Source organism: Ambystoma mexicanum, chromosome 10, assembly GCF_040938575.1.
Source record: "Ambystoma mexicanum isolate Mex_15411 chromosome 10, UKY_AmexF1_1, whole genome shotgun sequence".
Lineage (NCBI taxonomy): Eukaryota > Metazoa > Chordata > Amphibia > Caudata > Ambystomatidae > Ambystoma > Ambystoma mexicanum.
Genome location: NC_090932.1, coordinates 498,884,940 through 498,910,980, shown reverse-complemented (window position 1 = coordinate 498,910,980; position 26,041 = coordinate 498,884,940).

Genomic DNA, 26,041 nt, shown 5'->3' with positions numbered 1-26,041 from the left:
GGCTCTACTCTCCGCTCTCTGCAACAAATCCAGAACAGGACTGCGAGACTTGTCCTTGGCATCAAGCCCTGGGTTCGTATCTCTCCAGCTCTGAAATCTCTCCACTGGCTCCCAGTGGATGCAAGGATTAAATTCAAAACCCTCTGCATTTTCCACAAGGCTTTCTGGGGCCTGGGTCCAAAATACCTTCAGCTATCCCTATGCAAATACCTCCCCTCTCGAGCTCTTTTCTCCTCTACCGCCAACTCACTCGGGGTCAGTCGTATTTCAAAGAAATGAGCTGGGGGTAGATCTCTGTCTTTGGCTGGGGCCTCCCTCTGGAATAGCCTCCCTGCCACTCTAAAACTTGAGGAGAACCATCTCCGGTTCTGGAAGCACCTCAAGACCTTCCTCTTTTCTTCTGCCTTCGCTCCCCCTCTCCCCTGCTGATATGTTCTCTCTTGGCACTGTGCACCTGGCCCCCCTCTGTCCTTCGGGCCCAGGTACCTGCTCACCCTGACACCCTCCCACACTGCCTCCGGCCCACCCCTTGCACTGGGGTCTGTATATCTGTACCCATACAGCCCCCCCTTTTTCTTCCTGTCCTTGTCAGACCTACCCTGTCTGCTGCCTTAAACCTAGCACTTGCAAATTGCTGGCTGCATTACCACTGTTTGTCGCCTTTATTATTTATGTATTGTTATTTATCTGTTTCTCCTCTGCTTCGCACTTTCCACTTCTCCCTCCTTCCATGCACTTATCCCCTCCCCCTCTCCCATGCACTTGCGCGTTCTCAATGTCACTGGGCCTAGTAAAATCGCTGTTTTGTTCTCCCCTGTTCCCCTCCCTTGCCTTGTCACGCTCTGAAACACTTGTGTACGAGCGCAATAGAAATAAAATATCAATCAATCAAAAAAGCAAGTGGTGGCATGGTTACTCATGGGGGAGAGGGGGATTAAATAATGCAAGCAAGATTACCACTTTTGGGGAAAGCACTTGTGAGTGCTGTGAGGGTTCAGAAAAGAGATGCAAACCTGGTTGTAAAGTCTTCTCAACACATGCCATTTTATTATATTCAAAGGTTGGATGAACGCATCACTATCTACCCTGATGAGGATTTACCTGTCTAAAATTAACTAAAGGAAACACTTTAACAAAGGATATCTGCCCCTCACACTTATACACATAACAAATGAATAAGGAAATACATGGCAGATCTAAATAACACATAATTGAATACCCAATGTAACCACAGTTTCTCCTCACAACCTGTGCAAATTCCCCATCCCCAGGTGTAAACGTGATTCTGTGCCACAGTTCAGTAAAAGACCATAAAGACATCCTGGATTTCAACAGAAGTTCCAACACTATCTTATGCCGCTTCAACTGGTCAATGGAAAGTTCCAACACAAAAGGAAATGACTTCCCTTGCTCCTTGAGCAAGTCCTCAGTTCATACATAGCAGCACTAATTGCCTTGGTCAGGATGATTTCTGATGCAAGAAAACAAATTCCACAGACACGCAGTTCCTCTGCAACAGCTTTTACTCAGCTTTTCTTTAGTACCATAAACAACATAACTTGTCTCTGCCAGAACCACTCTGTAGCACTTCTTCAACTGCTACCTTGTTTACTCCCTTGCCAGGCCTTCTTCTCCAAAGGTTTGTCGTCGTCCTGGTATACTACCCTGCTCGAACAACATTTCACATCAACAGTGCTTTTGCAGTGACATCAACTGACAAGATGTTCATAACTTTTCACAGCATTCCACAAATGATAGCTTCAGCAATTGCAACAACTCTTCAGAGGAAAGAAGATTCGCATTGGTGCTCTTTGTTATTCTTTTATAAATGATGCTTGTCTCCATCTGTATATCCCATCTGCAGACGGGCAGTCTTTTTGCAACTCTCGTTTCCCCAACACACCAGTGACCAATGAATGCTGAAGGATAGGGTTTCTTTCTGTTTCTCCCTTGGCTTTAGCAATGTGAGTTTCTGCTAGCTTTCATCAACTGTTGGACAAAATATGGACAGTAAATTTCCCATCCTGTAGACCTTTCATTAGCCCCCATCTGCTGTGGGCAATATTGACTAAATTGTGCTTGCCTAAGTTTCAAGCACCTTTGGCTTAGGTAATACTTGCAGGTCTTATATTCATATCTTTCATCAATGGTCTGTCTTGGCTTGGGAACTATTTGTAGGTCTTAGCTTTTAATTTCGCCCACTTGGTTTGCTGCATTTTCCACAGACTTGCTAAATGCCTACCTGGGCTGCGCAAAGGGGAATCGAGCGCTCTGAGTTACTACAAACTTGTGAACTCATTGAACAGGACAAGTTCCTCCATTCCCTTCGCCGCTTGCAGGACTTCTGCTTTGGTGGCTTCTTGCTGCTTGGCAGGCTGCTTGCTTCAGTTCGTCTTCATCCGCCCCACCAGTATTTGGATCCTCTCTTGCTGCAGAGATCTTCTGATGCATGCCAGCCATCAGAAATCTCCCAGAGGCCCTCAGGTGCACAAAGCCACCTGAGAAGGCTTCTCAGGAAGGAAAGCTTCCCTTGCCTTTGCTTCCCGCTGCACAGCCTCTGGAACATGGGTCTCCCACGGGCAAACTTCTTTCCTGCACGCGTCCTGCTTCATGTCCTCTGCCTTTCCAACTCTGGGAGGCACAGACCCTCTCATGACCGGCAGCTGCAATCTCCCACACAGGGGTACCAGCGTCCTCTCTCCTCTCCATTTTCAGTACAGGCAGTCTGCACGTGTCACGCTGCTACTTCCTACTGCTCATTTTTCTCTCCTGCTCCTCCTGCACTCTCTTGGCCTGCACCTGAGGTGGCTTTTTAAGCTGCTCAGCCCCCCTCAGGTCTGGGTAATTGGGAATTAATGAGACTACTCCTGCAACCTTGTACCTCTTTAGACCTCTTCCTCGTACCAGTACCTATGGAATTATGGGACTTGATGTCCCTAAAAACAACGTTGGTTTTCTGGGCTTTATTTTCACTTATATACACACTTTTGTTCCTCCCAATATTCTGTAAGACAGCAAGCTTCATTGACAAGGGATAGGCAGTTATTCTAAGCTGTTATTTTTCATAGACTTTCATTAACTGTATCTTTGGGCATCAGAGAGGTCTTTAGCGTTCCAAGTTTTAGGATCTTTCTAAGGAGTTTTGTTCCTCCAAAGGCCTGATGGTTTATAATTTATCTCATTCCTATTTACAGGCGGACCTTGTGGAATAGCTAAATGGTTATTGCAACAAACTACTACATGCTTTGGCATTATGGAGTTATCCTCCCCAAACAATGGCAAATACTGTGTCTCATCCCACAGAATCCTCTTACTCCCCAGAGCCTTTTCTCCCCCCTGGTGATCCTCCTGCAGAACACCACCCCCAAGGTCTGGATCAGAAAGCATCTGCCTTTCCCTGGCCACCTAAAAGGAAACTTTAGACAGGGAATTAGTGAGGGATTTTTAGGATTCAACACAATGCATTTGTCACTGCTCTAATGGGCTTGAATCCTTTGCTTCTGAGATTAGGTAATTGTTAAAGAATTAATTCTTAGAGCTGGTGATCACTTTCCTTGGCTGGTTCCCTCCTGTGGAACAGCCCCCTCTCCCTTTGCGTCTTGAGCATGACCTCCTTAAGTTCCAAAAAAGCCTCAAGACCTTTCTCTTTACCTCTTCCTTCTCCTCCTCTTTTCCCTGCTAATCTTCTTTGTCCTCAGTGCCTTGACTCCCCCCCACATCTCTCATCCCAGCCGCTGTCTTTCTGCTGCACTTAATTGGGCTCACCCTACCCATGGGTAGCTGTGCGTACTTTCTTCTCCTCTTGCACTTACCTTTAGCACTTCTCCATGAGCATCATAGCACCTTATCCTTCACCGTTCCCTCTGCACTTAGACATTGTGAACACTCACAAGGCACAGTAGGTTTGCCTCCCCTCCCTTTATTCACATTATTTGTTGTACTATTAATGCAATTACGTATCCTTGCCATAATTCATTGTCTTCCTTATCCTGCCCCCACCCTGTTTGCCCTGTGGGTGCTTTGTAACAGTTTTTTTGCTAACTGTATAAGCACCTAATAAATGACCAATGAATAAATAAATGAATTAATGAATTAAAGGCAAACTCCCAATTACACTCAGGAAGCCCAAGTTACATCAATTGCCAAACATATGATTATACCGCATTCTACACATATGGTGTTAAATTACCCTCCATCCATGCAAATGATAAGGGTAATGATAGGGGCCCACTGGATCCTAATCCTGTTGGAAACATATTGAATAATGATAATGATGATAATGATGTGTTATTTATATAGTGCCTTTATCCAAAGTGCAATAATGACATCAGGAGTGACCTCGGGACCTCAGGGGGATGCTTGGCGACTAATAACACATCCAAAGAAAAGAGGCAAGAGTTAACACAGCCATCAATGTTTATAATAAAAAAAGAGCACCACAGAATATGTCCGACAGACAGATGATTGGTGATGATGGGGACATCTTTCAATCTCTCACAGTAGTGATCAGCGCTCATTTTCAAATAACTAGGGAAAATCGAATTGAGGTTTCCATGTTACACGGGTCATGATCCATACCCTGCCGAAATATTATCATATAAAATTTATTTGACTAATGTACCGAAACAAACCCAAGCCACTCTAACAAATAAGGCAACAAAAGGCATGCCTTTCTAACATTAGAGAGGACATTGCATAATATATACACCTTCCGTACCCAAAAGATCTGCTCAATGATATAATCAGAGTAGCTTTTACCAACAGTGATTTAGCAGAGGGTCTTTTCTCTCTTGAATGTGAAATGTTGCCACTAAAATGGGTAAATGTTGTTGCAAGGGCGCTACCACCGATTAGACCGGTGCAGGATCCGCTGGTGGCACAAGATTTCGATATAACCACCAACTTGGATGAAACACATTGACTACCAGAGCAATCTATGCTTGTGGCGGATGTCAACCTGAGTAGGCTAGGGGCCACACCTACAAAGTGTGAGGAACGCCTCTTCTCATGGAATACAGCTGGCCTGATAAAAAAAATCTGATGGACAATGATTGGTGCCATTTATCAGATTACACAAATGATCTGCCTCCAGGAGACATGGGAAACCACAAACTGTATGATACAGGGCTACACTTGTTTTAACATTCTAACTAGTAAAGGGAAAGAAGGAGGACTGAGCGGAGGCCTGGTAACCTGGGTAGATCCAGCAATATTTCAAAATAGTATAACGGTAGAATGTGGTAGTTGAGATCTTCAGAAACTGCACATGACACTTCTAAATGGCTCGATGCTGCTATGATTTTACTTTTATAATGGGCAAACCAAACAAGATGGGATCTCAGATGTCCTTTTAATCAAATAACAAGTTAACTCATGGATCCAGGACAAGCGGATGTTTCCTATTGTTATTGTTGCTGGGTCTTTGAATGTACAGTTCAAACACCTCCATGTTCTTTATGGCTTGGCAGGTGAAAAAGATAAAGCCTGGAATACCCCTGAACTCCTGACCAAATACCCCAAAAGGCAACATAGACATTCTTTAGAGGTTTCTTGCCTCTGTTTCTACTTGAATCTTAGGGCTTTTAATGGCAAAACAAAGTCATATACTCCTGCCAGGCCGACTTTTGTGGCAGGTAATCACTCTAGACACATTGATAATATTATGATCAATTGCCATTTCTGGTCACTCTTAAAATACTTCAAAGTAATAAGTAGGTATAAAAGTGATCATTATCCATTGGTAGCAACATTGAAAGTTGCTCCACTGGCATCGCAAACCCATGAAATGAATTTGAACAGTAACCCAATTAACATTGTCTGGCATACAAGATGAGTCATGAAAGGGTTAACTCTGGATTTTGCATGAGTAATGCCTAGTCTGTATTGCGAAGTGCTAGAGCTATGTATTCTGGGGGACCTGGACCTCACAGATTCCGATGTCCTTGAATCATTCCAGTACATCGGCTATAAAGTCAAAGCAATGCTTTCCAAACCTGCTAAATTCAGAAGAAAGGCTACCGTAATGAAAAATCCTTGGTTTGATGAAGAGTGTAGGGTAGCAAAAAAGCAACTCCTAAACTGTGTCAAAAATCGGGATGCCAAAAACAGGTGAAGAGATTAGACAATGAAGACTTCTATATAAGAACAAAATAGCAGAAAAAATTCTTCCATTGGGCGCATTTGTGAGAACTTTCTCAAAACCATACATGACAAAGACTCACTAAAATTTTGGGAGGTGATTACTGAGCCAAATGGACATTCTGAGATGTCTTTATAGGGTAACATCTCTGATAGTTAGCACATACAGTTAAGCGATCTCTATGTGGAGACAAGATCCAGCATTGCCCAATTACCCGGTTGTTCCATTGAAAGAGATGTCAGAGACCATTATGCTGCAGAAATCCAATAAGGCTCCCAGCTGGAACATCGGATATCTGTTTAAGGCTGAGATACTTATATGCACTCCTTATTTTTATCACCTGTTTAACACAATATTAAGATCTAATCTGGCACCGAAGTCATGGTCAACGCGGAAATTGTACCTTTGTACAAAAAAGGCAGCTGTGAGTTTCTGGGTAACTATCGCCCAATTTCACTCCTTGACTCTCCGAAACTGGTTTTGGGACATTTAAAGACCTGGGTAAACAACCAGGGCCGGATTAACCACAGAAAGGCAGGATTTAGAGAATGGGGGGGGGGGATCAGTACCCTTGAGCAGTGCTTCAGGTTGTCTCTGATTATTGCTAAGTATGTTATGCAAAGGAAAGTTAACTTCTTTGTGTTGTTTGTTGATCCGAGTACAGCGTTTGACCTAGTACCACAGATATAACTGTGGGAAGTGTTAAGGGACTTTGAGATTCCACATTAACTCTTATCAGCAATGCTCATGTTCTACAATGACAATGAGGCAGTTGTGAGGTGGGATCTGGAAGAGAGAACTAGCGCTTCCTTTAAGGTCCAAAAAGGTGTAGGACAGGTTTGTGTGCTTGCCCCAACCCTGTTTCCATCATATATCAATGGACTAACAGACAAAATCCTTGCATCCCGACAGACGCCCTCTCACTGGCAGGGGAAAGAATCTCTGCCTTATTATTTGCTGATGATGCAATCATTATTTCCCTTATGCCATCCAGCTTAAAAAACACAGACTGAACTCTTCCAAGAATTCTGCTCAGATAGGGGTATTTTGATCAATGCAGAGAAAACAAAATCTATGGTAATTTCTAAGAAGACGAAAATAATATCCTGCAGGCTTGCTGTTGCAAAAGCCCACATAGAGAAAGTAATTTCGTCTGATTACCTGGTAGTGAGGTTTTCGTGCTCTTACAAATGGGATCAACAACCATCAAGGGCAGGAGCCTCGCTTGCCAGGTATTGTGGGGTGATTTCAAAGTTTGCATATGAATATGGGGCCGGTGCTATGGGACTCACCCTAGAGGTAGACAAACTCCAAGACAGACAGGCTGCCCCTTATGGGGCCGAAATCTGGGGCCAGGTCAAATGTGGGAACCTAAGTGTGATCAAAAAAGGATACCTTAAAAAAAATATGTTTCCTATATAGCACGTTCACAGTGTTGATACAAGAGGAAACTAGTCTCCCTTGTATCACAGACAGTATTGATCTTAGACCAGTACTGTACTGGACCAGATTATAGTCTAGGCTCAACTACAGTATCAAGAAACAGCGCTAATTGCTCTTGGCCAAGAGGGTGGGTTGCCCCCTCCCATGGTGCATACACATGAAAAAGACTCTTCACGTAAAAGGGCACCAGAAAGTATGGGCAAATACAGAGATCATTACCAGCAATTTAGAAGAGATAGTCAAGGCTCATTATAGTCTTAAATGTTGTAGTGATATTCTGGTTGCCATTTCCAGATCAACATCACTAGGCCAATACTAGGATTAAAATAAATGACATAGGTCATGACACGTATTTTGACTTTATGAAACCCAGATTTTTGCACATCCTATATATGAAATTTTGATTTAATATGTTATCTGTTGCCCACAGACTAAACAAGTGGGATACCAACTCAACAAGTATGTGCAGGATCTGTATGAACACGGTTGAAAATGATGAGCGTTTTGTTTTGTCCACTATACAATCATTACAGGCATATGTACCTGAGGCCAATATTTTTGTCTGCAAGAACTATAAACAGAATGAAGCAATGTCCTTCTGTAGAAGGTCTAATGGTACATCAAATGTCTTTACTGTTTCTAAATTCCTATATGAATCATGGCTGAAAAGGGCAGCATTGTTGAAACTAGGGAAACTATAATGTACACATGTTTATATTGCCCTGCTATAAGGTCGTCTTTACATATGCCCCTTGTTTTAAGACTTCTATGGGATGGCTCCTTGGACTTTACAATTTTTGGGGGTTTTGATCTGCGCAATGGAGGATGTTGTTTGTACACTATTTGTAATTTCTGCACCGATTGCACATATACTATTAACAACAATGTTGGGATTTTCGCTTGCATTACTTCCCAGGCTTATGTTGCTATTCCCAAATGTGACACATTTTAAAAATGTTTGTTTTATGTGGACATTGTTTTATGGTTTGAATTTTTATGGCGTAAGGCCACAATAAAGTGTTTTGACTGATAGACGCCATTGTGCAGATCATGAGCGAGACCAGACACTGTTACAAGGGAGTGCTGGCTGCATACCTCGAAGTCTCTGAATGAGATCAAAATTAAGTCTGGAGTCTTGGACACAGACTAATATTTCCATTAAACTATTTTAGGATACAGCCAATGATTTAGTGGTGATTATCTGCAGCTATATAAAATCCCATAATGCATTTAGGTCACTCTGAAAACCTGATTTGCTTATGCTATGGTAGGTAAAAGGTCCTATTCCTAATGGCTGCTCCATTCACTTTTCCAGGTGTAGTGGAAATGCCTTTGTTATGAAGAATCTTAGAGTAAATTATGAAATCTGGTAAACAGGCTAAACGACGGGTAGTGCAGAATGCTCGTGACAATGAGGTTTATGGGCTGATGGTCTAAGATTGTAGACGAAGGCAACAGTCTGAAGGTCATGTATGACTTGCACCTTATTAACCCGATTAGTTCTGGAGGCTCTCACCGAGCCATTTGAACTAAAGCAGAAAAAGCATCATTGCATGTGGGCTGTAGTTGATCATAAATATCTATTGACTTAATTCTCAGTGTCCAAATCTATAGGTCTTGTAAACCCGAAACCTGGTAACTGTACTGCTAACAAGATAAGAGACTAACAGACACAGAGATGAGTACAAAAAACAAAGTTTATTTGCTTCAAGTGGACTCAGGTTCTACCCAGCAATAGCTGTGCAGATGTGAGCAACTTACATAAAGAAAATGACATCCTTTTATGTACCTGAGTTTACATGAGTTCTGCTGCGAGTGTGATGTCATAGATGTCATAGATAGCTTACGGCTCCATGCTACGTATAGGGTTTTCTGTGAAAAAATACATTCTGTGAGTGATTTCATGCTCTGTACATTCTAACTTTCCGACCTTACAAGAAAACAGACTGTTCGTACTGAAAGGAAAATATTCTTACAAATATTATATTTTGTTTTCATGACCGAGGGTTATTTGTGTAGCAGCATGTTTTTACAGTTTGATTAGGATAACCCTTTCCAGGTTCAAACAGATCAGAACAGGCCAGAACATCTCCTGTGTCATAAACTATTCTCATAATAGTACGTGCATTTGTGAGTGAGACCCACACAATTAAAGAGCTGTAGAAGAAAGTATTTTGATCAAGCTCGACCCCGCCTGTGCAGGATCCAAAGCTGTAATAACAATGAGCTCATTTATTTGCAACAGCAAATTCAGCACTCTTGTGCAGTGATTCCTTGCGCTCCAAACATGAGTTTTTCCAAGATGGAGTGAGTGCATGAAACATAATGGGGAAGCTTAAGGCTAACCTGAAATAAATGCATTTTCACAACCTTCCTTTTAGCATAAGATAAGCCATTTTGTTATGCATCAAAAAATGCATGTATATGGATATTCATGCATTTCTGAATTTCCATATGCTGCATAATTAATGCATTTGTCACATCCCCAGGGGACAAGAGTCCAGTTTTTAAGTGTTTCAGAGTTTTTGAACAGCACGAGCATAGCATAGATCCTAAAGTAGGTAAGCATTAAGCTTTGTATATTGCAACAACAGCAAAGATTGGCAAGTGTGATCATCCCCCTGTCTGTTGTCAAGATCAAGGGGACGAAGTGTGTATGTGTGTACATAGACATGAAACATCGTAGTGGAGCTGACCATAGGCAATAGTGACCTAAGGGGTGTGAGCTCTCCAGAAACCATAAAAAAGGCATTAATATAGGTACAATACATGCCATAAAAGCTATAATCACAGATTTAATTCTAGTTGACCACAATCCTTTGAACCTGGTCATTCCAGTGGCAAAATGTTCCTTTACATTGCTTCTGCCCCAACAGCAATGGGCCTCATTACAAGGTAGGAGGTAGCCATGGTGCTATTAGCACCATGGCTACCTCCTTACCGCATACCGGGTCCGGGTTCTCGGTATGGGGACTTACCGGGTCATTCCAACCTTGGAGGATCCGGTAAGTCCCAATTCTGAAAACCATTCCCCATTCCCATTTGAGCCCTCATAGGGCTCAATGGGAAAGGAGAAAGAGCTAATAATGGGTACGCAAAAAGCAGGCCTGTTATTAGCTCCCTGGTCCCTTAGCAGCTCCCACTAAGGGCGCCTGGTAAAACCAGGTACCCTTTGCGGGACCCACTAAAGGACCTCGTAATAGGGTGGTAAGGGGTTATTGGCAGTGGCACCCTTACCGTTGCCATTAACCCCTTACCACCAACCTCTTAATGAGGCCCATAGTCTTTCAGTGTCCATTAAGGAGCCTCACTGGTATAGGCTTTATAAGTTCATCCATGGGTGGCACATGGCCATGTGGTCTATCTTGCTTGGAGTCTTCTTTTCCATGCCCCTTCTAACTCCAGGTGTCTTTGGGGGGTATGGAGGGAATATTGTTGGTTTCTTGTGGGTGCAGTTCTTAAAAAATACCACACTTTCCTACTCGCAAGAAGACCTTCCATAGAAATGTCTGTGGTCAAAGATTGTATATGGACACCCCGGGCATGGAGTGATCCAGGAACAATGTGTTAATGGTTGGCAAAGTTGTGAAACGTATGGCTGCTTAAAATGTGCGTTAATGTATTCTTCGTCGCTGAAAGGTACGTGCTGAGGAACATATTCGAATTCCGAATCAGCTACCCTCTCCTTTACCCATCTGTCATAGGGCAAAGCCAGAAGTACTCGTTTCAGATGTGCTGCATGTATCCAGTTCTTCTTCCTGTCTACACACACAGCAGTCTGGGTGGCCAATAGTACCTGGAGTGGCCCCTTCCAGCACGGTTCAAGGCTGGAATTCTCCTGGAAGTCTTTCACCAGAACTTAGTTGCAAGGTCAAATGGAGTGGCCAGGACCCAAGTATCGATCAGGCAATGCTTCTCGCACCTGTTGGTGAATCAAATGCACATTTTGAGTCAACTGGTTACAATAGTCTACCAATAATGGATACTCAATCTCTGACAATTTCTTCGGCCTGGGTACATTGCACACATTAACAGGTTTCCCCCATTACAATCTCATATGGGGACAGACCTGTTTTTGCTTGGGCTGTAGCGATGGCTGAGCAGCCAGACTTATCGCAAGAGTTAATTGACATTAAGGCTAACGGTAGGGCTTTAGGCCATTTTAGTTGGCTCCATGCACATACCTTTGCTAGCTTGTTCTTAGGGTACTGTTATGTCTCTCAACTAATACTGCTGATTGGGGATGGTTTGCGAATGAAATTTATTTTTTATCTGTAATCCCTCACACACGTGCTTGGTGAGGAATGCTATAAAGTATGAACCATATTCAGACCAGATTACCCTTGGTAAACTAAAACAAGGACATTACTCTTTTAGTACTACATTTGATGTTGACATTGCAGTGTTATCTTTTAGAGGGAAAGCTTCAACCCATTTGCTATATGCACAAACTACCACTAGAACGTATTCAACATTCTGACATCTTTCGATCTCGATAAAATCCAAGTTTATTACTGCAAAGGGCATGGGAGGTGGACCAAAGTTGCTCTTAGGTACTGTGTCCCTTTCCCAATGTTATGCTGTAAACAGATCATGCAATTCTTGACCAGTGATTCCACTATTTTGGGTATGTTGGAGTTCCTCCATACTGGGTCTAGGGTTTTACAAATGCCTTTTGCGCCTATGTGGGTTGGGCCATGGGCCATGGTCACTATAGCTTGTACATATGCATTAGGTAACATCCATCTCTGTTTGTCATGGTCAACCCAATAACCTTCCTCAGTGGTGGCCAAGTGCTAAAAAGGAAGCTGCAGTCACAGAGAATCTTATCCTTTATTCCTGAAACTCTGAACATAGTAAATTGCATCCCGAAGATGCTAGGAGGAAGAAGGAAACCGAGTACTAACTACGTGTACACTGGAAGTACACTGCTCCTTTAAAAAACAGAGGACGCTGTGTGGGCATGACAAGCTCCACCCCCCTGCATCATCGTGACCACCACTGTTACCTTAAAATCTTGTGTGAGAGCGAAGTGGTAGCAAAGAAGTGGCCAAGTGCTAACAAGCAGTCTGCAGTCTACAGACAAGCAGAGCAAGGACGCTGCGGGACCTGTGACTGTGAAAGTCTGCAGCAGTACACGTGAGTACAATAATCCATAAAATAAATTAGAACAACATACTTTCCTGTGAAAAGACAGATAGAGACCATCGGGGACTGCAGGGTACAAACCGTTTGACCCCATTTGGCCGGAACATACAGCTGATTAGACAATTCATTTTTAAGCTCCTCTCAAAATATATTGACTGCTTTTCCTTCTGGCCAAAAAATGATCACTGGTATAATGGAACAACTAGAGCCGCATGGGACAGCTCATCCGGACCAACAGAGAGTACCCCTGTGTGAGGAATATTGTATAACAGATCAAGTGGAAACAATACCTACAGGGGAGGAGGTGTTTGAGAGCAAGGAGATGTGCTGCCCATTAGAGGTCTCTGTGCAGATTGGTCTATCCAATGCCTCTGCTATGAACTTGATGTCTGATGAGTACTTGAACGAGAAGGCTGTCTTTGGGGCCTCTACCTCGAACTTGGTGGAAGCTCTACCAGAGGATAGTGCACAGAACAATGAACTCACTGACCTTAGTAGTGGGTCTTCAGCAGCTGGCACTATTATTCCTTTGCTGCAGGAAATTGCTAACTTTAATGTAGTCCCAGGTGGGATGTAGAAGCACGGCATGGCACTGGGGATGGCGTCCCCTTGCTCCTCGCAAATGTTTACATTCCACCAGCGAGGAAACACCACTTCCCATCAAAAAAATAAAATGTGGTAACCTTCCTTGAAGAAAATGTGGTAGCCCAGTGGGTTGCTAAGTGCTTTGCTATCCAACCAAAACTTCTTCTATAAAAAAACCTGCCCCCAACTCTTGCACACAGTCCTAATTGGAGAAGTGGTAAAAGAAATGAGGTACACGAAGCAGAGATATTACCAGAAGGGAGATAAGGTCGGGACCCTAAGGCGCACAGGCTGAGGTGAAATAGAGCAGAGAGACGGGTTGAGGGTGTCCAGGACAAGGCAGGCAACATACAAATGAAAACTGAACACATAACAGAGCCTTTTGCAGGGTTTTACAAGGAACTGTATGCTAAACAGGAAGGTGAATCTCCAGATGAGATTCAAAGTTACCTATTGAACAACCCCCTTCCTACACTCACGGAACCAGAGAGGGAGGCCATGGAAAGGGAAATATCAGAAGAAGAGGTGGAGCGGACCATTAAATGGTTAAAGGTGGGTAAGACCGCAAGGAGGGATGGATACACGACTGACTTTTTTAAACAATATCAATCAGTTTTGAAACAACTGCTCACTAAGCTATTTAATCAAATTAGGACACCTGAGACTATCCCACCGACATTCCTACAGGCCATGATCATGGTGATACCTAAAACTGGGAAGGACCTGGCAGAATGTGGTTCTTACAGGCCCATTTCACTTTTGAATTTTGACACAAAGATCTTTACCAGGATTTTGGTGACATGCCTGGGAAAGTGTCTCTCCCGATTGGTCCACCCGGACCAAGTAGGTTTTGTGCTAAAAAGGCAATGGGCTGACAGCATGCGCAAAACCAAAAACATATTAAACTCAAGGGAAGTCAGAACAGAGGGCGCTCTTCTCCTATCCCTGCATGCGGAGAAAGCATTTGATAGGGTGGGTTGGCCCTTTATGGAGGGGGTGTTGTCGTCCTTGGGGATGGGGCAAAGTGACGAGGATGGATCTCTGCCCTCTAGTCTAACCCCTCGGCTAGGGTGGTGGTCAACGGTAGTGAATCAGTAACGTTTCCACTGGAGAGGGGCACAAGACAGGGGTGCCCTTTATCCCCCTTCATATACGCATTAGTGATGGAACCTTGGGCGATAGCGATTTAGGGGACCGAAAAAACAAAGGTATCAAGATAGGGAAATTAACTGCAAGATTAGTTTGTTTGCCGATGACGTGTTGCTTTATCTCGCCAACCCATCCCAATCTGTACCCGAGGTACTGAATAGTTTGGAACGATACGGGGGCCCTCTCGGGCTATAAGGTAAACCTAGGAAAGTCAGTTGCATTTGTGGCAGGGCATCTCATTGAGGCAGAGAAGCAATATGTTGAGGACCTCCCATTCTGTAAACAGGCAGAGGGACTCTGTCATCTGGGGGTCCAGGTGCCGCTAAACCTAGCCAATCTTTTTGCTGTCAACTACCCACCTCTGTGGTCGGCAATCAAACGAGAGCTAGAACGATGGGTAAAATCCGGCCTGTCATGGATGGCACGCCTCAACTCAATTAAAATGATGATCCTCCTGAAATGTTTTGACCTATTCCAGATGCTGCCGACCCAAATACCTAAGCCATTCTTTCTTGAGGTTAAGCGGGCCCTCCTGCACTACCTCTGAGGAAAGTCCCACAGAATCGCCTATGACATACTGACAAGGCCCAAAGATGAGGGTGGAGTGAACTTCTCAAACTTAGATACATATTATAGGGCATCTCAATTACGAATCCTGGTTGACCATGTTGCGATGGGCCCAAGGAAACAGTCGGAAGCAATGGACAATGAGCTTTTCTCCCCTGTTACACTTGACGAATGGCTGTGGGTTCCCAAAGCACGCATCCCGATGAGAGTGCTGAATCATCCAGTCATGGAGGTACTATGGTCCATATGGAAAGAGGAGGGTTACTTTAGATGGCTCACGACGTGCCCCTCGCCCCTAAACTGCATCTGGACTCTTCCATTCATGGTTGGAATTGACAAACCATTAGCCTTCCAAAAATGTTATGAAGCAGGTCTTAGCAGGGCAGGGCAGCTTTGGGTAGACAGAGCATTTATATCCCTAGGAGATATGAAAGAGGCTTTGGGTCTGGACAACCTCTCCCCTTTCCGATATTTTCAATTAAAAGGGGTTCTTACTGAAAACAGATTGGGGGATACTCTTAGGAGGGTCCTAACATATTTTGAGAAATTCCTGATCACATACAAGGAAACCAAAGGTGTGATAGCCAGGCTCTACGGTCTTTTGTTGCTGTCCACCTCAAGGGATCCTCCTCCCGCCTAGGTACAATGGGAAAAAGACTTAGGTATGCCCATCACTGACAGGAGATGGACCACAATGTGCAGACAAGCCAATCACTCAACGGCCACGCCTCAATATCACCACCAGGCCTTGAAATTGATCCACAGATGGCATTACCCCCACAGAGGATAGCCAGAATGAGGAAGGGATATAACCAACATTGCTGGAAATACCACACTGAAGGGGGAGATTATGTACATATGTGGTGGAAATGTCAAGTGGTGCAAACCTATTGGAGTGAGGTTCTGTCCTGGATAAAGGAGGTGGACGGAATTGAAAGGACCCTATCCCCATGGTTAATGTTGTTTGGAATTGAAGTAGAGGGAGGCCCGAAAGTAACACATGACCACATGCTACAGGTCATGCTGGTTGCTGCCAGATGTTGTTGGGCCCAAAATTGGAAGGCCGTCCGATCCCCGGGGGAAAGGGAATGAGTTACTAAATTCCTGACCCATCTAATTGATGAATCTAAGACCAATATTGAGGAATTATGGCTTCCCTTCTATGACAAATATGGGAGAGCGGTTTGCGAACTATGGAACACTTGAGACAGATCACCGAACTTGACTATCAACCCCGGAGGAGCCCACCCCAAGGATTGGAGGGGCTCAACGAGATGGAGGACTCATTACCTGGGGGCGGGGCCCTACGTCTTGAGTGCATACATGAGGACTACCCTTTGTTTGCAATGTATTATACCACACTGTGTTTGACCCTTGCCCTAACTGTTATTCCAGGATCCATGGCGGGGAAGAGGGAGGGGGGAGGAGGGGAGGAGGGGAGGAGGGGCGAGGGAGGGGGGAAAGGTGGTGATTTCATTTAAGCATATTCTTGTGATTGTATTGTTGTTCTATTATTGTCATAACCTAAAACTTCAATAAAACTGAATGCCCCACAGAGAGATGCTAACACGACTGAAATTTCAGCAGCCAATAAACTGGCTGCAGTATCTAATTTGGTCTTTAACCTGACCCGGGAGCATGAACATTTGGAAATAGCCGCTAGGGTCTCGACGCAGCAAAATGAGTTTGGAAGTAATCCGTAAAAGTGTTCCTCCTCAACCACGACAGCCTTGGTAGATCTAGGCCTTGTAATGGTAGTACTGGCCCCTCGAGAGGAAAGGGCCAAAGAAACCCTATACCTCTCGCCAGAACAAAATACTTGGGTGAAAGACCTGGATCCCATGAGAAAGCGAATACGATCCTCAAATCCAGAGGCATTAACCCAAGAGGTTAAGAGAGCTAAAACAAGAGAAGACGCTGAGTATACCAGTCATGAGCCTGTAAGCCAGGAGGCGATGACTGATAAGAGTCATAAGAAATCCGCTGACCAAGTGATGACAAAGGGGAACTCATAAAACAAATCAAACCTTTGCTGGAAAAAACCACTAATGTTCACCAACTCTTGTTAAAGAGAGTGTTACACATTAAAGATGAACAGATGCTAAATGGGGCAAATGTTTTGAGACTTTTAAACTCTATTTCCTCTTTAAATTCAATAAATTCAGTGGAAATATTTTTTATCGAGTTTCCCGATGAAGACCACCTGGATAAGGTATTCATTAACCTTTGGTCAGACAAACTGATAAATGTACTAATAAAAGAAGCTCCTAAACCATTACATATGGGCTTCTCGCTCCCACAAAAATCAAACTCTCTAAACCAGGTGTCGCCATTGAAATTTGGGGAGCAATCTAAAAAGCAAATAGCCCCAACTCATAATGTAAAGCGAGCTTGGAAAACCACACGGAATTCACCGACCTCCAAGAGACTCTCATAACGTGTCTGACTCGCCGGGAAATAAGGACCTGAGTATTAAGATAAAAATGTTTTAACCAGAAGAAATGTGTGGATACCCAGAGAAGGAGATTAGAAGGAGAAGATTGGAGTTGGATTGCGAGGGCTTTGACAACTAAACCTCACAAGCAATAATGCCTAAAGAACAAGGACATGATGGCCCACCCACTCCTGAACTTTGGAAGTTGGAACACCAGAGGGTTTTGGCATTTATTCAGGAAAGGTGACATGGAGTTCGAGCAGTATGACATGGTGTTCTTACAGGAAACAAGGATGATGGAAGCTCCAGTTCTGGAGGGATTTTCGCTGTACCTCAATCTAGGCACTAAAGGCATAAAGGTTAGACCTAGGGCATGATTAATTACGGCGATTAAGCATATTCGAGGTCTGAAAACATTACAATGCATGCATCCTACTCCATTAATTCAGGCTTTGATATTCCAACTGATACACAAGATAACCTGTTTCAAACTATTATGACCCTGAATCTGTATTGGCACCCGGCATCAAACTGGGCCCAACAGTTCCAACAACAAGTGCTACAACTAATTGACAATGTAATGGAACACTGGGACAACCTTGATTGTGTCGTTTGTGGAGACCTGAAATTTACAATGCTTTGATGCCATGGGGAACCTAAAACTGTGCCTTCATTGCATGCTCCTCCAACAATAACTAAAGGCTTGAGGTGGAGAGAAGAATTAGCTGCACAAAATATTAAACTAATAAATGGCCACTTGCATGGGGACATACCGCCTGCCCCAACATGGTAGAGGGATAAGGAGGAAAATATTCTAGATTACTTCTTTGTCTCTGGCAGAGTTTACAGTAGCCTATAGGCCTTGGTGGTTCTGAAAAGCATTGGCAGTGACCACAACATTCTTAAAGTGACTCCTGTCAATTGGTCATCACTTAGAGTCTCACAAATGCACCAGAACATTGAAATTAATCCAGGCTGCACAAGACTAAGAATAGCCGCCACAAAAATAAGCAACATGACACAGGTGTTAAGGAAAAAATGGACAGTGGGACAGGAATTGCAATCCAGCACGCAGAATGACTGTACCTCAGGTCTCTAGGCGTTTGCTGAAAAAAACTCTGGGCGTCAAAAACATTGGTTGTCGAGCGACACACTTACGATGTGGACGTCACCACTAGGAAAAGACTGCTACATAAAGAAGTGAGAGAATTAATGGTCAGCAGGAAATTAAAAAATGTAAACAGAAATATAAAAACTGGGTTAAGTCGCATAAATCTCTGCTGTTATAAAATGATTCTGAGAAAATGCTCAATATGATAGCTGCGAAGAACACTGCAGAGATATGGAGGACATTCCATTTTTTGAATTGCCCACAGGAAACTTCTCTTGCTAACGCAGTGGCGGCAGAGTCTGGGGTATTCATTTCACAGAACTATTCAAAAACTCTGATAATTCTGAAATACAAGTTTAAGGTTGTGGCATGCTTTGCGCTCTTCCCTTTCTTCCATTAGTTGATCTTTAGCTGAATAAACTAATATTATAATTTCAATGAATGTTCTTTATTGAATTGCAGCTTCAGCCGACACGTGTTTCGACTATAGCATCGTTTTCAAGGCAATGCCACAACCTTAAACTTTTGTTCTAAATATTAGGTGTCAGCGAGTACACCTTTCTGTGAACTGTGCATTGCAGCTTGGTCCTTTTACTAGACTTTTATGCGGGCATAAGCGCACAGCTGAGATCCTTACTCGCATTTCGAATGTTTGACTAATTCTGAAATACTCTTAATATTAAAATCCTCAGATCATTGGAACATTAACACAGACAAAGAGGACATCTTGTCATTGATCCATTTGGCCAGTAATTCAAGGGCTGCAGGTCCAGATGGTGTAACCAATCGAATGATGACAAACAAACCAGAAGAGTGGGCCATGCTCGAGGAACTATTTATTCACATTAAAGCTACACAAAATATCCCCAAATCATGGAAGCACTCCATAATAGGGCCACTTTTTAAAAAGGACAATAGGTCTGATCCTAACTACTACAGACCTTTTCTCATCAGTCGTCTTGAAAGAAATGATGGACTGGAGCATGGCCTAATCATTGTGATATCTGGTAAACAGGTTTTGCTAGGGGTATAGGTAACACCCTTAACCTGTTTTTGATCAATTTACTAAAAATGAGGGAAAAGTCAAAGGATAAAAGCCAAATCTATTTTGCATCGGTTGACCTCACCCAAGCATTAGATCTAGTTGATAGACGTACACTTTGGACAAAGATGACCAGCTGGAACTGCCCAAATGATATTCTGGAACCCATTCAGGCACTACATACGAGAACATCAATCTCGTTTGGTTTGGACACAAAGGAAAATTATACACAACCAATTGCTACCGAGAATGGGCTAAAGCAGGGCTGCAGGCTAGCTCCAGCAATATTCAATTTTTTCATCTCCGATATTGACATGGCATTCACAGATATAAGATGTTTTCCACCAACGCTGAAGGGTGAGGACATAAACCAACTTCTATATGCAGATGACCTTATTCTGATGTACCAGACTCAGGTAGGGTTGCAACGTCAACTAACTGCTCTGGAAAATTATATTGAGATAAATAACTTAAAAGTCAACGTAAAAAAGTGTAAGGTTATGACCCTCGGTCGAAGGAAAGGTGGAAAGAACTCCTGTTACATCTGGCATTTGAAAGGTGAAAACATCCTTGAGGTCGCCACGCTGAAATATTTGTGAATGAACATTGGAAACAGTGAGACAGACATCCACTATGAAAACACCTTGCGCAGCAGGGTTAAGTCCATGGCTGCTCAGGCGAAATGGATATCAGCGAAATATGGCAAATTCACTTTAATACCAGTAGTGATTTTTACATCAAAAAGGTATCCCCCATCCTGACGTACGGTACAGAGGCTATGCTGGCATTATCCTTCAACCTAGGGCCAATTTTAGAAGGGCTCTTTTGGAGGAGGGTTCTTGCCCTCCCGAATGCAACTCCAATACAGGCTATAAGAGTAGAACTTGGGTAAAATTCACTTTACATCATAGTTGTTTGGAAATCCTTGGCATTACTGAGCAAGTGCCTGGACGCTCAAGGAGATGGATGACTGATGGTATTGAAAAAGATGCTTGAGGCTAAGAAAGAACCACTTTTATAACTCTGGAAGAAGACTTGCATTTCTCACCTCTATAGCGTTAATTCAACAGTTGATGACCTTCTGAAAAATCCAAATGCAGTCAAGAAAAATGGTTGGACTTAGACTGGATCAACTGAGTGGAGGCGAAAGACAAATGCAAATTGAATGGGAGGTTGATTCCAGAAAGCAGGGCAAGGGTTTCCCTATCTTCCTATCTGATTAAATTTCCGAACCATCAGACCCGCCGGCAGTTTATGCAATTTTGATTAAATCTGTACCCCACGAGGGAAATTTTAGAGGTACGAAAACCAAGGATAAAAAGAAACCTTTTATGTAGACTTTGTGAAAGCGCCAGGGAAACACTTCATTACCTGGTGCTCACTTGCCCGGCATTAAAGATTCAACACACACAATTTTTGGGAAAATGTGTGTCAGATTTGTGTACACTTGATCTGGAAGACTGGTGGTCACTACTGACTTCAGGAGAAAAAATGTATTTGACCCTGGCTCTTTTGGCATTTTTGAACGTTATCTTTGAAATAGGGGCAATGGATGAGAACCTTACTGTGTAAAAAGTAAAACAGAGGATCAAAGATTGAACGTGGGAGCTACTTGAGTTTAAAGGGTCACATAGCTAGTAAATGTTGACCTTAAGTGGTTAAAACACAGACTTGATTCAACTAGGGGATGTGAAGATTAGTTCTTTGTTGCAGTTATCGTGTGTATTTTACACATATCTTTTTTTTGTTTTTTTCTTTCTGTCTTTTTGTTTTCACCCTAGTTGCTGGCGTTTTTTTTATACATTTGTATATTGTTTTGTTCTTTTTCTTTTTACTTTTCGAGTTTCAATATGAGGAATGTATGAAAAATAAATAAAGGTTTGATTTTCTAACCATGCACTTAATAAAATAATAAAAAATAACCTTCCTCATCTACACGGGCTGGTCCTGATACCCACTCTTTGTTTTCTCTGGCTGTGGCCTCGACCTGAATCTCTTTTACACTGGTAATGCCCTCTTCCATCATCCCGCTCTCAGCGACCCATCTAGCAGGACCCAATATGTACATTCCAGACTGTAAGTCTGTGGCTGTTTGTGTGGCAATTCGGTCTGCAAAAGCATTGCGTTTCCCGATACTGTCAGTGATTTACTGGTGCGCTGCATATTTCATTATTGCTAGCTGTAAAGGTAATGGTAGTGCTAATAAAAGCTGCACTATCAAGGGACCATGCTTAATCTTGGTGACATGGGATGTCTGAAATCTCCTTTTGGCCCATAGTTTCCCAAAACTGTGAGCTACACCAAAAGCATACTGGCTGGCTGTATACATATTTACTTTCAACTGTTGAGATATCTCACAAGCTCGAGTCAGGACATTATTTCTGCTGCTGGGGCGGAGTTGTAATTAATCATCCTAGCTTCTACCACTGTATCTAATGTGGTGATTGCATAGGCAGCAGTAGAAGCGCTGTCCAGAAGTTTAAATCATGAACCATCACAAAATATTTCTCCATCTGTGGATGGCATAAGTTTGTCAGCCAAATCAATTCTTCCTTTTGTTTCATTTTCAGTGATAAATATGCAATTATGATTGGTATCAGGAATGCTTTTCTCCTCTAGGGGAGGTAACTGTTCAGCTAGATTTAACGTGTTACATCAATTCATTTTAATGTGACGCACAAACAAAATTATCTTGTTATCTAGTGAGGCGAGCAGATGCAAGATGCGTTTGCGTTCCGTTCAATAGTACATCTACTGGGTGAGGCACCATGATGGTTAAGGAGTGACCCAAAACCATGCTTTCGCTCTGTTTTACTGATGCAGCAGCAGTCACAGCTTTAAGAGTGTTTGGCAAAGCACATGCAACAGGATCCAACGTGGAGGAAAATTAGCCGCACAGCCTGTTCTTTCACCCATATTCCTGCGTTAAAACAGCCAAAGCACAACCATCTCTTTAATGCACAAATAAAACAAACTCCTTAGTGTAATTTGGTGTGCCCAATACTGGTGCGGAACACCAAGCAGTTTTGAGCATATCACAAGCATCTTGACAAGCTCTATCCCAAAGGAGAGGTAGACCTACATATTGTTTAGTTATTGCTAACAATGACTTAATAAAAAGAGAGAAATTAAGAATCCATTGCCTACAATAGGAATTCATCCCGATAAAAGTTCTAACCTCAGTTTGTATGTTTGCAAACTCAATGTCAGAGATAGCCTGTATTCTTTCTGGAGCAAGAAGCCAACCGTCCTTCGACAGGAGGTATCCTAAGTAGGCACCCTCCTGTTGACAATATTTGAATTTCTTTAAAGAAGCCTTGTGACTGTTGTTAGCCAAGTCTATTAACAACAACACAGTGCACTCCTCGCAAGCTTCCTCACAATCTGTAGCAATAAGTAGGTTGTCAATGTACTGTATCAATGTGCAAGATGAAGGTAATTCCGAAGGTTCAAGTTGTTCCTTGAGGGCTCTACTATAAATGCTTGGACTTTCAGTGTATGCTTGGGGTATTCTAGTAAATGTAAACGATAACCCTCCCAGAATAAAGGCAAATACGTACCTACTTTCAGCATGTATATGTATGCTAAATAATGCATTCTTTAAACCTACCACAGAAAAATGAGTGGCCTGGGCAGGAATCATAGTCAAAATAGTTGTGATGTCAGGCACTATGGGAAATTGTGGACAAACAATTTTATTGATGGCCCATGAATCAATTACAAAACAGTAAGGCAGTGCGTTTATACCCTTTTTGTACACAGGAAGTATGGAACTGTTACAAGTGCTACCCGTAATCAGTTCAATGACACCTAGTTGTACAAGATCTGAAATTATTATTTTCAGTGCGTCTTCTCCATCCACTGAAACTGTGTACTGCGGTATGCACGGTAATGTGACATTTTGCCTTAACTGGATGCGCACTGGTTCAACATTGAGCATTCTTATGTCATTATCTCTAAGGGCCCATTAATGCGTAAGTACACTTTGCAATTCACTGGGTAGTGGGAGTGCTAACAACTGAGATGTAGAAGTGTGCTGCAGGGAAAGAGTCAAATTTACACTATCGGGTGAGCTGTAAAGAACAGCATATCATTTCTTCAGTAAATTCAAACCTAACAAGTTTTCACCACAGTTAGATGTCAATAGAAAGTGACGTGCATCAGTGAATGGTCCCAGAGAAATAGGTACCTATTTAGAGACCAGACTTATTATAGGTGTGCCAGCGAACCCTACAGAAACGTTGTGCTGCCATGACAGCGGAATATCTGGAACCGATAGGTGCTCAATGGAGCACTTCTATCCTTGGCTACCTTGCCCTCTCCTCCTTCCCTTTCTGACCGCCGATGGACTTCTTCTACACCTCCGCACGGCGTACCTCTGATTTGTACCCCCCCCGGAAGTCTTTCAAGGGCGGCAATCTTCTCCATATTGCTACCCTTAACTCTCGCTCAGCTGTCAAACACTCCTCTGACATCTGCCGCGTACAGGAGGAACTTCACCTCGATGTCCTTGCTCTCACTGAGACATGGTTCACTGCCAGCTCTGTCTCATACTTTGACACTCTCCTCCCTGGCAGCTACAAGATCCTCTCTGCACCCAGGTCCAACCTTTCCAGAGGGGGTGCAGCCCTGATATTCCCTGAGTGGATTCCTGCCTCTGTCATTCCTACATAGGCCTACTCCTCTTTCGAATGCCTCGTCTGCAGGCTATCTCTCTCTCCTAGCCATTCCCTTACTGTGGCTTCTATCTATCAGCCACCTGGTCAGATCTCCTCCTTCCTCTCTGAGTGGGAGGAACTTTGCTCTTCCCTCCTGGTCTCGACCACTCAACTCCTACTTCTTGGAGACTTCAACATCCACCTGCTTGCTTCCTGTCCTTCCTCTGAACTCTTTTCTGACCTCTGAAACTCTCTCTCACTCTCTATTCTCCCCTCTGGCCCGACTCACTCTGCAGGGCATACTCTGGATGTTCTGATCTACTCAGACCTTCCCCTTTATATCCCTCTCACTACTCCTCTCTCCTGGAGTGATCACTTTCTCCTTTCCCCCCAGCTCATCCTCTCTACCCCTCAGGCCAAGCCAACTCCATCACTACCTGCCACCTTCTCAGTCATCCGACCCATGAAGCACGTGTCAGTTGAGGCTTTTGCCACCACTTTCTCTCCCCTTTCTCCCTCTTTGGCTGACTCACACCCTGACAAAGCCCTTTCCATGCTTCACTCTGCTATATATGACACTCTTGATGTTCTTGCCCCTATCATGAGGATCCGCCTGAAGCCAAAAGCCAAGTGCAACTCCTGGTACGACTCAGACCTTGTCACCCTTAAACGCAAGTGGAGGATGACTGAGAGGAAATGGCGTGCTTCATGTAATCCTCTGACAAACTGGCCTGTCGCCTGCTCCAAAAGCAATACCGGCAATACCGGTTCTCTGTTCGCACTAAGAAAAGAGCTCACATCCAAGCCTGCGTCTCTGCAGCATCCAATAACTCGGCTGAACTCTTTAAAACCTGCAAGGAACTGGCCAATCCTGCCACAGTCTCTACCTGTCCTATTCCTTCCCAGGCCCTGTGCACGGCACTGGCTTCGCATTTCATCTCTAAAACTCAGGACATCATAACCTCTCTCTCCTCCTCTCCCCTTCCTCCCTCCACTCCCTGTTCATCCTCTGGCCCTTTTTCAGCCTCCTCTTCTCCCTCCTTCTCTGCCTTTCCCCTGTGCTGCCCAGATGAGGTTTCTAGACAAGTCTGATCTATGAAAGTCTTGTCAAAACAGGTTCTTCCCTGTTCCTCCAAAACCATAAAAGGACCACATTGACTCCCTGGCTCCTGCCCTGGCCGACATCTGCAACCACTCCTTCACCACGGGAGTCTTCCCTTCCCCCCTGAAGCACTGTCTTGTGCACCCTCTTCTTAAGAAACCCTCTCCCGACCCATCCTGCCCGGCTAACTATCGCCCAATCTCCATCACTCCTTTCCTGGGCAAACTCTTGGAAAAGCTGGCCATCTCGCAGATCAATCTTCACACTGAATCTGTTGGTTGTCTCCATGATCATCAGTCTGGCTTCAGAGCTGCCAGAAGCATGGAAAATGCTCTCCTGAACATCCGTGAAGACCTGCTCTCCAACCTTGATTCCAACACCCTCTGTGTCCTCATCTTACTTGATCTCTCTTCTGCATTCCACATGGTTAACCATGCCATCCTGCTCAACCGTCTCTGTGATAACCTGGGGATCACCGGTCAGGCCCGGCCGTGGCTGACCTCTTTTCTCTCTGATCAACCCTCCAAAGTTCAAATTGGTTCCTTCTCTATCTCTCTACCTATGGTGTTCCCAGGGGTCTAACCTCTCTCTCTGGCTGTTAAACTAATACATGGCACTTCTTTCCCACGCATTGCCGTGCTCTGCCCCAACTTCCAGTGCTAT